Source organism: Bacillus rossius, chromosome 1 (assembly GCF_032445375.1).
Source record: "Bacillus rossius redtenbacheri isolate Brsri chromosome 1, Brsri_v3, whole genome shotgun sequence".
NCBI classification, from domain to species: Eukaryota; Metazoa; Arthropoda; class Insecta; order Phasmatodea; family Bacillidae; genus Bacillus; species Bacillus rossius.
In genome coordinates this window covers 188,717,920-188,732,590 of record NC_086330.1, presented here as the reverse complement: position 1 = coordinate 188,732,590, position 14,671 = coordinate 188,717,920, and the positions used below count along the sequence as shown (strand labels likewise).

Below are 14,671 nucleotides of genomic sequence, written 5' to 3'. Positions count from 1 at the left end.
GGATGAGGAAGCAAAGAAATGGGAGTTTTAAGTTTCATGTCATGAATGGAGATACAATAGTAATGGTATGTAGAAAGGCTTTCTTAAGGTTGCATGCTGTGTCTTAGAAGAGAGTATTTAGGTTAGCAGCACTGCTGCTGAAAGGAGAGACTCCTAAAGATAAGCGTGGTTTGAATCCCAATCCCAAAAAAAATGTCAGACACAGTAAGAAATAACATCCAGCAACATATCAAGTCATTCCCAGTGAAAACTACTCATTACTCAGGCAAAGAGTGAAGTATCTTGATGGTAAGTTAGATGTTAAGCAAATGCACACCCTTTACGAAGATAAATACCAAAACACAAAGGTGTCTTACAAATATTACCTAAAATATTATAATGAGAATTTTCGGTATCGCTTTGGAAGACCACAAATCGACGTGTCCCACACGTGTGAAGAACTGACAACAAAACTGAAAAGTCCTCATTTTGCGGAAATTGTAAAACGTGCCGCTGAATTGGAGTTAGTTGTTCATAAACGCAGAAGCCAAAAATGTTACAAGTCTTTAAAACAAACTGAACAGCTATGCAAGGAAAATACCCATGTGGCAGGAATAGTTTTTGACTTCATGCAGAATCTACCCTTACCCCACATTTCAGTCCAAGAAATATTTTACCTACGTCAGTTATGGGTAAACTGCTTTTGTTTACACGATTTAAAATCCCATCATTCGTGTTTGTATGTATATCACGAGGGCGTGGCCAAGAAAGGTGCCAATGAAGTATGTTCATTTTTATTGGACTACATAACACACTGTGTGTCTAAAGATATAACAGACCAATACTTGTACTCTGATGTCTGTGTTGGCCAAAACAAAAATCATTCAATGATCCGCATGTGCTTAGGACTGGTGCAAAATAAAATGTTACAAAATATTGTACATTGTTATCCTGTAAGATGACATTCATTCCTTCCCTGCGATAGGGATTTTGGGTTATACAAAAAGAACATTAAAAAATGTGATATAATCTACATTCCAAAAGAATATGTTAGTCTGTTAGTACACAGTAAGTCAAACGTCACAGTAAAGATGGTGGAGACTGAAGACTTCAATACATGGTGGCCTCGTTTCTTCAAGAAAAACTGTGTGGTTATAGAATGTGTGGGAAGAGATACTCCTCGTGATTGTAAAGTGAATTTTACTCCTTCCTCTTTCAAGGAGTTCAGATATTCAGCAGCAAGGCCAAGAGTAGTTGAGGCATGTCCTTTTATTGGTGGACTTGTTACATACATCTTTCCTTTGGCTCAGCCCAGCATTAATAATCATTTCTCCGTGATTAAAGCATACCCTGCAGGAAAGGTGCCCATTAATCGTCTAAAGCTGCAGGACATCCAGAAAGTTGTAAAATACGTCGTGGGTGACACGAAAAGGCTATCATTTTATGAAGACATTTTATCATGGCCAACAATTGCAGAAGTGGAGAACGAATGACTGTAATAATTTCCCAAAAATGGTTGTTTAACATTATTGAATTTAATAACAATCATTGACTGTCTTATTATATTTAAATATCCGTGTTTACTTTTGTAAAATGCAATCATTTACATAATATTTTCAGCATTCACTGTTAAAAGGAACTAACTCCAAAGACTTTAGGTTTTATATATTAGAAACTAAGTGTAATCTGAGACATGACATCAGTTTAATACGTTTGTTAATGATAGAAAGTGATATATAAAAAATGTTAACATCATGACAGTAAAACATTTTGTTTAAAACAGTTTTAATTACTATCCCACAATTGTGATTTTTGGACTAAGTGCGTTTTTACAATGACGGATTCAATTATAGGAAGATGTGATTTTGTAGAGTAAAAAAAATTTGGTTAATGGTATTTCTTTTAGCACTACTTGTTCAATTACAGTGCTTGAAAAATTCCTCATTGGTTTTTAAAGTGTCATTTTCAGATGGCACATAAATTCTTCCAGTTGGTGTCACAGGATTTACTGTACATAACACATCTGTGAGAGGAATCCATAATACATCTGGTTTCCCTGGATAAGAAAAGGATGGTGATGGTCCAGCAGGTTGGAGAAATGTTACTTTCACTTCATAAATTTCTTCGTTTTTCTCCATAACATAAGCTAGCCACCAGTTCTTGTCATATACAACTGCAGTATAACCCTTTACATCTCCTATTTGCGGTTTGTCTAGTGATCTGGTAACAGTTACTTGTGATAAATGTGTAGCTCCAGAAAATATTTTCACAGTAATTTTTGATGTGCTTGAGTCAACAGGTATAAATGCATGATATTGCTGAGTTCCTTGGATGGTAATTGCCTGATTGAAACTATCTTTTAAAAATATTTCTGGCTCTATGTAATCCTCTTGTGTAGTGAAAGTGAAATTAATACCAGAAATATTTTCTACTGCCCATTCATAAAGCTGGAAAGGGGTCAAGATCTGGTTTTCGTAGGGCCGTTGCAAGCTGCTAATCTCTTAACCGTACCTCCAACTCCATCGCATTTACCGTGAGCTGTGACTGAAAAATGCCATTCAGCTGATATGTTGAAGTCTTGCTTGTGAAAACACAAATTGATGAAATTTTTCTTATTTTTATATTGGGCAGCAGACCCATCTGAAAAGTAAAAGAACTTATGAGGAACGTTTTTAAATTTTGTAATCAAAAAAGCAACCAAATTTCTTTGAAATGTGTAAACAGCAACTGTATTGTGCTCTAGGCAGTCAGAAATTACAACGCAGTTCAAATGTTCAATTCTTTTTTCTCCTTTATAATATATCACAAACGGGTGAACTGTGGCATGCCCCTTAGTTCAGTGTTAAGTCTGGGCTTCATCTTGTTCAACCATACTGTAGTTTTCTGAAAAGTCGAGTGTGATGGCAAATTCAGATTTTTTAAATTTTCCTTTAAGTGATTCATGAAAGAGGTCTGTTTTGCAATAAAGTCGTGGAGGACTAAGAGTGACAGCTTGCCACAGAGTAAATCTATGAAATCTGCTGATGATTTCTGCAGTGTCTCTAAATTGCAACGGTCAACTGAAATCCACTGCCGAAATGTGATCTTTCGTATCAGGTGCTCTTCAGATGACTTCTCAAGGACGGTCTGTATTGCTGCAGTACCAGGACAATATGTACAATGTCCAATATTGCAATCTATTGTTGGTGGATTGCATACCATTTTTGGTAGGCAATGTTTGTAGGTTTTGAATTCTCCATTTGTTAAATCATATAGTCTTGCATTTTCAATCATCAATTTGACATTTTGATGGATTGTACATACACACACTGCATGTGTCCCACTAGAACCCGCTAAAATACAATGCTTTGGACGAAGCTCCGCAAATTTTGAAAAACCTATTTCAATATTTGGAAATTTCTCCTTGAATAAAGTGTATCCCTCTTTCAGATTGCACAAAATAAGTCTTTTTGATATTTTTGATTTATTTTTATTAGGTTCAGTGACTGTTATGCAGTCTTTAACACCAGGCATCGCTCTACTGACTTCATCATTTTCATAAAATAAATGGACAGCTTCAACTACATCTTCTGAGAGGTGTTTGCCTGTTTTGGGGTTAGGACTTTCCAACATTCCTTTTTCAGCCAAGAGTTTTTTTGATTGTCGTACCATGTAGTTTGGCGCATCAAACTCTCACATTATTTTTCTTACTCCCCAATTTTGTGGTAAACAGGTTAATATCATTAACTTCTTGCTCCTACTAGTAGAACTCAAGAAATTGGCTTTGCAAAACTGATTCCTCTAAATCTTCAGCTATTAATAGGAGATTCTCCTAGCCCTTGTAGTGAAATATTTAATGAACCAATCACCTCTGAGGATGCAGAAAAACTGGGATCTTTATCAGAATCTGAACTTGATTCATTATCCTAGTGAGTATAAAAAGAAGAAGCAGCAGCAGCAGTTTGTAATGTTGTAATTTCTATTCTACAGCTATCACAAATTTTTGCTCCAGTTAGCAATCCAGAAAACAAACTGCACATCCAACTAGTAACATTCCTTAATTTTCTTTTTTCCCTAATGTTGTGATTGGTTTTTTTTAATGGATTAAAACACTGTAACTTCAAAAATGATTCACTGAGGGCGATTTCTTACCGTAAACTGCCCACCTTTTCATAGGGTTTCAGTCACTATCATGATGAACACATTACCTTTTTAAAAATAAATATCAACATTCTCAATTCAGAATGCATAAACTCCACTTAAAATATAAATCAAATGGTCACTTTTTATATAGGCGTAGCACTGATACTTGTACTAACAACTTTGATACTACATCAGAACAATACAGACTCCTACATAAACTAGCTGAAACCACTACTGTACAGTACTTTGAAAGAGCTAGGGGGGAATCCCAGGGCAAAGCAAGGGTATCACAGAGCTAAGGGAATCCCAAGGCAATGCAAGGAGAATTCCAAAGCTAGGGAAACCCCAAAGCAAATTGAGGGGAATCCCCAGTAGCTGGATGCTTGTCTGAACTAATCTTTGAAATCCTATATCAGAGACAAGCAAAGTGTAGCACTAGAATTAATTACAACTGTGTTATTAGTGATTTTTAATCAATTTTATGTGTTTATACTTCCAACATAACTTATAATTATAAAAATGGTTAAATATCATAATTGGGTAAAGTAAAGTATAAATATGGTTACAATTACCAATTAATTTTCTATGAACCCATTAACTCTCCACTTTGAAACTTTGTAGACAATTTAATATTTGTACAAAAAAATTTATAGAATTTTTTGAAAAAAAAATTAAATAGCACTTTTTCCAATATTTTAAATTTAAATTATAAAAATTATTTTGTTCTAGACATTATTGTGTTACATATCACATGAAAGGCCATACCGGTACCAAATGCTGCAAAATGACACCTGTCTCACCTTTCTAACTTAATTTGGAGAAGAGTTAGGGTAATTTTAAAATATGCCTGTCGTGCGATTTTGAGTGTTTTTTCGAAAATTTACAAAGCAATATTTTCAAAACGGATGGATATATCATTCTAAAATTTTATACTTTTGTTAGTCTGTATGGAGGTAACATCTGTGCAAAATTTCATCAAAATCTGAGATGGTGAGGTTTACTGCTTTGACATAGAATTACCCACATGCGTAGATAGTATTATGTCGATGGAAACGTTCATTGAAGAAGTACGAGAATAAATATGTTTATGCAATAAATCAATAAAAAAATATAGAAAGCAAAATATGTGAGATGATGACTGGGATTTGATTTCATTGGAGGTTATTAAGGAAATAATAATTATTGGTTTGAATTCCCTTTGTTCTTAATTTTCCTTTTATTTAGTTGACGATTAATCATTAAAGATTAATATTGTCATGAAATCATTGTTTACTGACCTCAGGCAAATAGTCAAATGTTCTGCTAAAATGAATGCTTTCCCTGTAATTTAGATTTTTCTTCTCAATTTTATTCTTGATAAATAAAATGCTATTAAAATGAGTTGTATTTATTCGGAAATAATCCATAAATTTGGCTTCGTCCTTGCGCACCTGCTTAATAAAATTATGAAATTCTTCAAATTATTTTCTTTTTGAATTGACTTCATGAACCCAATTCTTTTATACATTTACATACTGCGAGAGACAGCAAAATATTATCATCGACAGAATCATCACTCAAATCCCACAGCATATGTCTCAGACATTGTGAGTTACACTATCTTGTGTGGCCACCTGGCGCAGCGAACATAGCAAACATAGCATAGCTTTCTGTGTGGCCTTGCCTTTAGTGCATGATTGAAAATCAGGTAAGGAAATGTTACATAATGTAATAATTTTTTTCAGAAAATTGACTTCCATACAATTACCCTAAATTTATATTCTATCTATATCTCTCCAAACAAATCATTTTAATCTAGAAATAATTTTTAAATGTTCTTAGAATTTACCAAGCATGTATTGACATCAAATGGGCCTGCGCCCCAAAAGCCTGGTCATCCTCCGCCAACTTTCCCCTCAACCTGTCCCAATTCCCTCACTGGCAGTCGCACCATCACAAGTACGTAATCGTGTGTCCAAATAGCGCGCCACGAACTACCTGAAGAGGGCGCTGTAGCTGCAGTGCAACGTCCCCCTAAATATGTAATAATGTTATTGTAAAGCTTTTTTATTTTTTCCCCATTTGTTTGTGTTTCCACTGACGGGCGGGAGGGCTTTTGTTTTGTTTAGCATGTAAGTTAAAGACGTTGCCGGGCGGACCCGAGCGGACCCGAACACGAAGTTGACTTGTATACATAATTTAATTAATTAATAACTCTAGGTTAAATAGTAATAGAGCTGTGGGAGAACGTGTATTAATATTAGTAGTGTTTTTGTATTTCTTTATATAAGATTACAAAGCACTTAATCGGAAAGGTGTAACGGTAAACTGGCAAGGCGGGAAGGCGCCATGTTGCTTCGAGGGAGCCCGGCGCTCGATCAGTATTACGCCGCCAACGACCGAGGTAAGACGCTACCTTCCGCACCCAGGGACTTCACTCTTTGCTCACTGACTATTAATTCTCTTTCACGTATCCCCAGGGCCTGCCTCAATCGGGGGACTGTTTAACGTAATCAATTTTCAACTCTTAACGAGTCTTTTTACGTTCTAAGTAATCACTTGTGCAGGCCACGTGTGTGGGCCTTATTTCTGCGTTCCGATTAGGTGCCTGGGATCTTGGAGACGCACCTCATGACACCGTGTATTGGAGTACGCGCACGTATTAAACGTATTAATTCTAATTGTCTCCTTGTATTTTTTTGCACCGACCACGTGGCGACCTATACCTCATGAGTAGGGGTATGCACTTTTCGTGTTTATTTGTTCACAGAATTCGAGGTTATTTTTCTGGAAAATCAGTGTTATTTTTCTCTGAAAGAGAGGTTATTTTGGCTACCAAAATGGATAACAGTAATACCAATTTCATATCTCAAGTGTCATGAAAATTGTTTTAACACTTACTTAATACACACCAAATACTAACTACTTAATATTAAAAAAAGATGACATTAAAAAGGTATAATTGAAATTGAATGTCCAGTATTTGGAGAAGTATGAAGTCATTTCTCAATTGTTATTTAAATACTTACTGTAGCATGTTTCGGCATTTTTGTCAACAAAAGTAATTACGGTAATTAACACATTTTTGTTAAAAATATTTATTACTTCGGATAAGTATGTAGGCCTACGCCACGTAAGTATTAGAGCACAACTACCACGCCACGCAAGTTCAATTCATACAGTTTACAAGTTTGTTGTATTCAACCACGCGCAGGCACGGCCGTAAACAGCTTTGTTTTGTTGTGACTTTGTGTGAGTGTGCGTGAGCGTGACTGCGCGCGCAGCCTACCGGCTGCCAGTTGCACTGCTGCTGCTGATTGCATCATTGTGTGAGCTCAGCGAGTAACGTGTTGTGTAGCTACTGCGTATTTGTTTAAAGTTTTGTGTACAAGTGTATCAAACTATACTCACGTCTTTGTTTACATCGTTCAAGTTATTCAAAACATTCAATTTTGCCTCTATATGCCTACATGTTTACACCGTTTTTCGTACCATAAATACTAAAAACATCGTCACATGTCCGCGTGTGAGAGGAAGCAGCGCATCGTACTCTAGTTGAATTATGGCGGCCGTGTTGTGTTTACTAATCCTGTACCAGGTTAGGCCTACGTTACGGACTTCGTCAGAAGTACTTAATTTTAGCATAGTTTAATCAAATAGTTATGAATATCGGGTTTATTTATTTTCAAACGTTAAGATTCGTTTAAAAATGGTATCCTATAATGTGAATATCGGGTTTATTCGTTTTAAACTGTTAAAATTCACGTATAAATGATTTTTTGCAAATTCGTGATTATTGGCTTTAAAATGTCAAAATTCACGTAAAAAATTGTTTTATCGCAAATGCGAATTTTGCATACCCCTACTCATGAGCAGGCATGTGGAACGCCTGGAAAGCCCACTATTACGTGTTATACCATAAGCGTGCCCGACGCTAAGAGCGGGTCAGGTCTGAGTGTACTACGGGAGTTAACCGAGGGTCCAGTCTTGCCTCACACTGGCGACGTCACGCCCTGAGATGGATCTTAGCGGGGTCCATGTGCCCTTCCACGTGGTGGCGCCCACTATCAAACCACACCGTAGCGACCCTCTCGAAACCCCAACTGCAACAAATGGCGCCCAACATGGGACAAGACGTTAGCTACCGTAGTTGCCAGACCTGTACAAGCGAGCATGCGAGATAGGCAGTAGTGCACCGGAGCGTGAAGAGTTCCAGACGGACGGCGCGGATAACGGGAATTCCGGCAGACCACGTGACCGGCGAGCGCTCGTTTCCTTGAAACTTGCAACGAGGAACCACGTGACTCGCATTCCAGGTGCGGCGGACTGTTCGCAGTGTGTGTGTGTGTGTTGGAGGGTGTTGGTGTGTGTTTTGGAGACAATAGATCGGCCTTACCACGGTACACGGTCATGTTGGACAGTAATCCGGCGCGATGCAGTACGGGAGACCACGTGGCCACGACGGCGCCAACACAAACGAGACTAGCGGGACTGAAAAACTGAACCAAGTCCCGAACTTTGCAGATCAAGCAAAAGTCAGACTCATTCCATTAGGCCACGTCGAAAAGCCTGAGTTCGCCGGACGTACCAGCGACGACTCGCGAAAATTTGTAAATTCATGTCGGAAACGGCTTAGCCGGTACGACGTGCCAGACGGCGAGTGGTCAGGTCGCGTTGGGAATGTCCTCCAGGGCGACAAAAAGACATGGTGGGACATAGTGTACGAGTATGACATGCCCTGGGCGGAGTTTGCTAGGCGATTTGAGGCCCAGTTCGCGGACATTAGGGCGGTAACAAAAGTGCGGACGGAACTGTACTGCCTCGAGCAAGGGCAGACTGAATCGGCCGAAGCTTTTATCGTAAACAAAGTTCGTCTGTATAAGCGGCTGTTCCCTACAAGTGAACCGGCAGAGATGCTAGAGGGGGTGGTGGAGTTGATGCACCTCTCCACCCACACCTATGCTTGGTGACGCACCTGTCAGCCGAGCGATTCATTCAGCACGCCCGTGCAGTAAAGCAAGATCTGAAGGCCGCGAAACCCAGCACGATCAGTGACGCGCCGCCAGTCAAGCTGGGAGCAGTGATGTCAGCGGAGGAGAAGGCGCTTTTACTATACGTCCGACCTGTCAACACTCGACACGGCGAGCGTGATCCGAAGAACTGCTCACCGCCAGCCTGGCAGACACGCCATTGGCGAGGGCCCCCCTCCTCAGTGCCACACGTGCCCGGCAGGCACACGCCACTGGCACGAACACTGCCCAGTGCGGAACCAGAACCGACCGGACTTCACGACACCGCAGACGTCAGGAAACAAACAGCAGGGGGAGGCAAGCTAAGTCAGCCTACCACCCACGCCACACCCAAAGAACTGGAACCAGCAACGACAGGACCTCTTCTGGGACATGTGGGCGCAGCGGAAGCCGAGCTTCTTCGGATACCGGTGGTTGTTAACAGGTGCCCTGTCAAATCCCTTGTCGACACCACCGCCAGCTACAACTGCGTCGCTGCGCTGCTGGTCGACCGCACCAGTTTCGAGCCCCGACTGGGGCGACTTCACCTGGCCACTACGGGAGACGCCTGCCTCATGCAGGGCGCCGCGACGCTGGACGTGGACGTGAGAGACCAGTGGTCTACCACTACTGCCTTGGTGGTGGAGTACCTACGGGACGACGTCATCCTGGGGCTGCCATGGCTGTGCGACCAGGATGCGGCCATCGAGGTACGAGCCGGATGCATGCACGTCGGCACACAGGGACGCCGGACCATCTACGGACTCGGACGCTCAACGCCTCAAACTACCGCCCAGGTCAGTCTCGACGAGTTCCGACACGGAATTCCTCCTGAGTTCCGTGCCGACATCCAGACCTTAAAACAACAGTGTCACGTGTTCATGTCCGCAGACCCGTTAAAACGTACCAACATAACTGAACATGCCATTCCTACCCACCCTCACGAGCCTATGTTCACACTACCCACTAGCGGACGTAAATTCTCTAGAATTTCTACCCTGACGCCAGACGTGACTCTATGCGCTATCGCCACAGAGCCACGCCCACTTTACCGCCAGGCACTGAGCTGGATGACCTGGACGCTTACGTGCGAGCTGTACAGCTGACGGACGCTGGTGAGCAGGCTTTAATACACAGATGCAGCTAGGGGGAATGTGAGGGATATCGCATGGTGGACGGCAACGTAAAAGCGGGACCCAGAGGAACGGATGGACCATGGTGGATATATGCGCCTGTCACCACGCGGCACGAAGTGTTTAACATGCTGCATGTAAACAGACTCGCCAGACACCCAGGGGCAGACAAAACATTACGAGGCATCTGATCAGTGAGCTGTTTTATTGGTCAGGCGTAAACAAGTACAAAAGGGACTGCGTGCGCAGCTGTAAACACTGCCAGAGACGTAAGACGTGCCGGTCAGACGGAAACGCATAACAGCTACCAAGGCAGCCAACGAAACCCTTTCATACAGTTGCTCTTGACTTGATGGGCCCGTACCCGAGATACCCACGAGGGAAAAGGTTCTTGTGGTGAAGCTTCGTTGCGACTCCGTTGCAACTGTCTCTGAATAATGAGGAAAATATGGAAAAATACTAGGAACAGCATTTTCACAAATACGAACATGGCCCAATGACAGCGTGTCAAAGTCATCTTCACAAAATTGCTGTGAACAAGTATAGTAGTATAGTAGTTTTATTGTCCAAGTCGACTACAAAAATATACAATTATATTGTACTTGTAGTATAGGACTCGTCAAGAATATTAAACATTATGAATACACATTTAAGTACAATCATATACACATAAACAAAAATAAAATTAAAAAACAATAATGTACTACATCATATAATAATAATAATAATAATAATAATAATACATTTTTAGCATAGTTTTGCTTCCATAAAATCATTAATAGAATAAAAACTGAATTCCAACAGCAAATTTTTCAGTTTTTTTTAAATACACAAAGTTGGTTTTCTGATTTAAAATGTGGTGGAAGTTTATTATAAAAACATATAGCACATTATCTCGGACTATTTGCAAAACATTTGTACGATGTTGTAATATATGAAAATTATTTTTTGTTCTAGTCAAATAATTATGTAAATTGAAATTCTGCAGTTCATTCAATTGTGAATGAGCAAGTAATTCATAAATGTATAACGATGGTAATGTTAAGACACCTAAGCTTTTGAAAAGTTGTCTGCATGAGGTACGATAATTTACATGCATTATTATTCGTACAAATCTTTTCTGTATTTGAAAAATTGTAGATGAGTCCGTGGAATTACCCCAAAATATTATTCCATAACGTGAGGTTCAACATAACCAAAGTAAATAATTTTGAAAGCATTTAGATTAGTCAGTTTTGAAAATGTTCTCATAGCAAATAATATTGAGGTCATTTTTTTAGTTAAATGAGCAATATGAGATTTCCAATTAAGGTTCTTGTCAATATATATACCTAGTATTTTGGTTGAATTTGATTGAGATATATTATCACCATTAATCGATACAGTTGGGTCTTGCAAATTGTATAAGTTATTAAGTTTAAAATGCAGCCACGTTGTTTTTGTGTTATTAAGAATTAATTCATTAGCCTTAAGGGCGTTGACTGGTTGCCAAGAACTCCAGTAAAATATGAAAAATTGCCTATCTAAATGCACAGATGTATGACAAGTAGCATCTAATATTCAGGCGAATTTGGCCGTATAATCCACCTTTGTCCCTCCAGGCTAATGACACACCTTGCTGACCCTCGTCAACACAGCTGGGCGCTTCACTAATGGGGATTATCGTAATCCCTTGTTTGAAAAGAGGAAAGGAAGCATCTCATGCTACTTGTCCTGGGGCAAGTCGAGGTGTTATGGGAAGCTCAGGAAAAACAAATGGTGGAATTTGTGAATTCAATAATTTAATTCAATAAGTTATAGATATCAAAATGCTACACAGAATTTAAAAATAAATACTTTGATATTGTGAACTCTGAAAAGTGGTACATATAATTAAGTTTTCACAGTGCCATATGTGTTTATTTTCTCTTGCTTGTTTGATAAACTTCTCCGTTGAACATGCCTGTAAAAGGCGTCGTACACATTCTATGTGCGACATCATTTGAAACTAGTAGGTCTTTTAAAAATAACACCAAAAGTTCGCGCAGCGACATTTAGGCCCTACATAGTCTGCCTACCGATGTTGCAGTAAAATAAATCGTAAATAGTAATGGAAGGTAACGCATACGTGTATTTATTTATGTAGGGCCTATATCTACGCGTACCTACAGTTTACCTTCGGTATTTCTAGCATTACTGAGTATGTCTCCGTGTATATCTCCGACAAAAACAAGTTATTGTTTGAACGCAGAATCAAGGCTTGATCCCTGTGTGTAGTCGAGAAGCTTTCAAAGTCACGTGGAGTACACATTTGTACCACAAATAAAAAATTAATTAATGGGGTTGGGATTTCTAATTTATAAATGCATCACAGTTGCTTATAATAAAAGCGTCGTTTTTAAGGCCACACTAATTGAACTATTTAATTAGCAGTTTTTTCACATGAAAAGTTTATTCAAATAGTGGGGTTTTTCTTTCGGTCACCATTCGATTTATATGCATAATGTAGTTGCCTTGAGTAAGATATACGTTTTTTTTTGCTTTGTGGCATAATTAATTTTGCATGTCTTGCTATGATGTGTGATATCCACTTTATCAGTTTTTATGCCACGCAGGTGGCATGGATTTATCACCTAGTTTCCTGTCTGGTTTCTTAGCATCTTTCGCATTTGACCAATAATACTGCAGTTCTCTGTCTAAGGTGCATCCGTGATCACTATAATACTGTACTCGTACTTTTGACAAAATGCAATACATGTTAAATTTCCAGCGTCTGTGAGATTGAAAGTAATTAATGTGGCATTAAGGTATGTCAATACTAAATTACCACATATAATTATGTAATATTTAGTGTAATACACAACAAAAAATTATTGAAAATAATTTTGAATTTTATTTGACTTTAATTGTAAATATGTCGCACGACTGTGGTATTAAAGTTTTTTATAGGTGCCGCAATGTAACCTCAACTTTTTTGTAAGATATACTTCTGGCTTAGATCTACTTTGATGCGTATTTTGCATTTTCCGATTGAAAACATTTCCTTGTGGTAGTCACATGGCATTTTCTGCATGGCAATACTATTGTTAACGTTTGGCGGAATTATACATCATTGGCCTGAAAAAAATATCTAAACCAGAAGCAGATATACCACAAAGGCTGAAATTGCCATGTGGTATGTAAAGCGTGAGTGAATATTCCACCACTGGATTTTTATAAATTATTACTGGTGAAATAATTGTGTGTGTAAATAAATATTCAAACACTTCCCCTATTTGTTTAGTCCGTAGGCTGACTTTTTAGAAGGAATGAGGATGGCTTAGTAATCAAACAACATCAACCTGACATTAACACTCCCACCACGCTCATGCATGTCTCACGAGAAACTCGAACCCATGACCCCACCCTCCGCAAGCTGGTGAGTCTTCTACAGCGAAACGTATTTCAGCACTGTAATGATCCTTCTGACACTAGCAGAGATGACTAAAAGATCCGTAATTTTCTGTACCTGAACCAAACTCTACTTCGTACAAACTCCCACCAAACATCAAGTTAGATGAGCACGTACGTACTGTGCTGTAAATGTTATATTATTTACTATATTTTTTCATAACTGGTCATCCAGATATTTTTCGTAAGCCTATCTGTAAATACTAAGCGTTTGTAAGTATCGTTTAAGAATAAAAGTAAACAATAGTACTAAACTAGTCCCCAAATATATATAATACTTGAATAGTTGAAGTCGTTTACGTTTTATTGCACATTATAGGCATTTAACTTCCGAAATTTTGATTTGAATGTAAAGTGAAGACATTGAACAATGAAGCCTTCCTTTAATCCACAGTCAAGTTAATGACAACGTTGTTGGTTTGGTTATATCTTCTTGTTGTATATGTGTACTTGAACGTGGGGAAGGATACAAATGGGCAGGGACGCACTAACTTTCTTGATGACTTATGACGAGCGAGCTACATATCAATATCCTACTATTAAAACGGCATTGTTCATGTTATAATTTTCTATTTGAATTTGGAAAAATGTTGTTTTCTAACTTTACATGACAAATGCGACTTCTATTAATCCAATAATAAGTGTATTAAATTAGTGAAAATGCACAAATTAAGTGAGGATTTTTTTTTGTTTCGTGAAAAACAGTTTTAAATATTTAATACAATAATTTATTCAGATATGAGCTGCCCTAAAATTTAAACGGACGGAATTGCGATTATGCAATAGCACTGTGCATTCAAAACCACATATAAGAAATAGGCAACTGTGTTATCATTGTATGGTTCACGAGAGTAAAAAAATAATTTGCAAGCTGAATAAATTGTACAGTATGCAGCATACATATAATCTTTGCAATATTATTTTAACCTTTTATCATGATTATAATTACACTAATATATATACTAAATATATATAATTATGTAATTCTAATAAACTTGCATTTATACTGATATTGTACGT

General features: G+C 38.6%; 1 protein-coding gene across 3 annotated transcripts in view; it reads left to right on the top strand.

The window, feature by feature from the left end:
* Window positions 1-14,671, top strand: part of LOC134527156 (uncharacterized) — a 100,540-nt gene that overhangs the window by 6,827 nt on the left and 79,042 nt on the right. Inside the window, exon 2 of one of the 3 annotated variants that reach the window (XM_063359553.1) lies at window positions 1,949-2,068. The exons of the other annotated variants lie outside the window; for them this stretch is intronic. The gene's annotated coding sequence lies outside the window, so the exon portion shown is untranslated. The remainder of the gene's footprint in view (window positions 1-1,948; window positions 2,069-14,671) is intronic. 3 annotated transcript variants of the gene reach the window in all.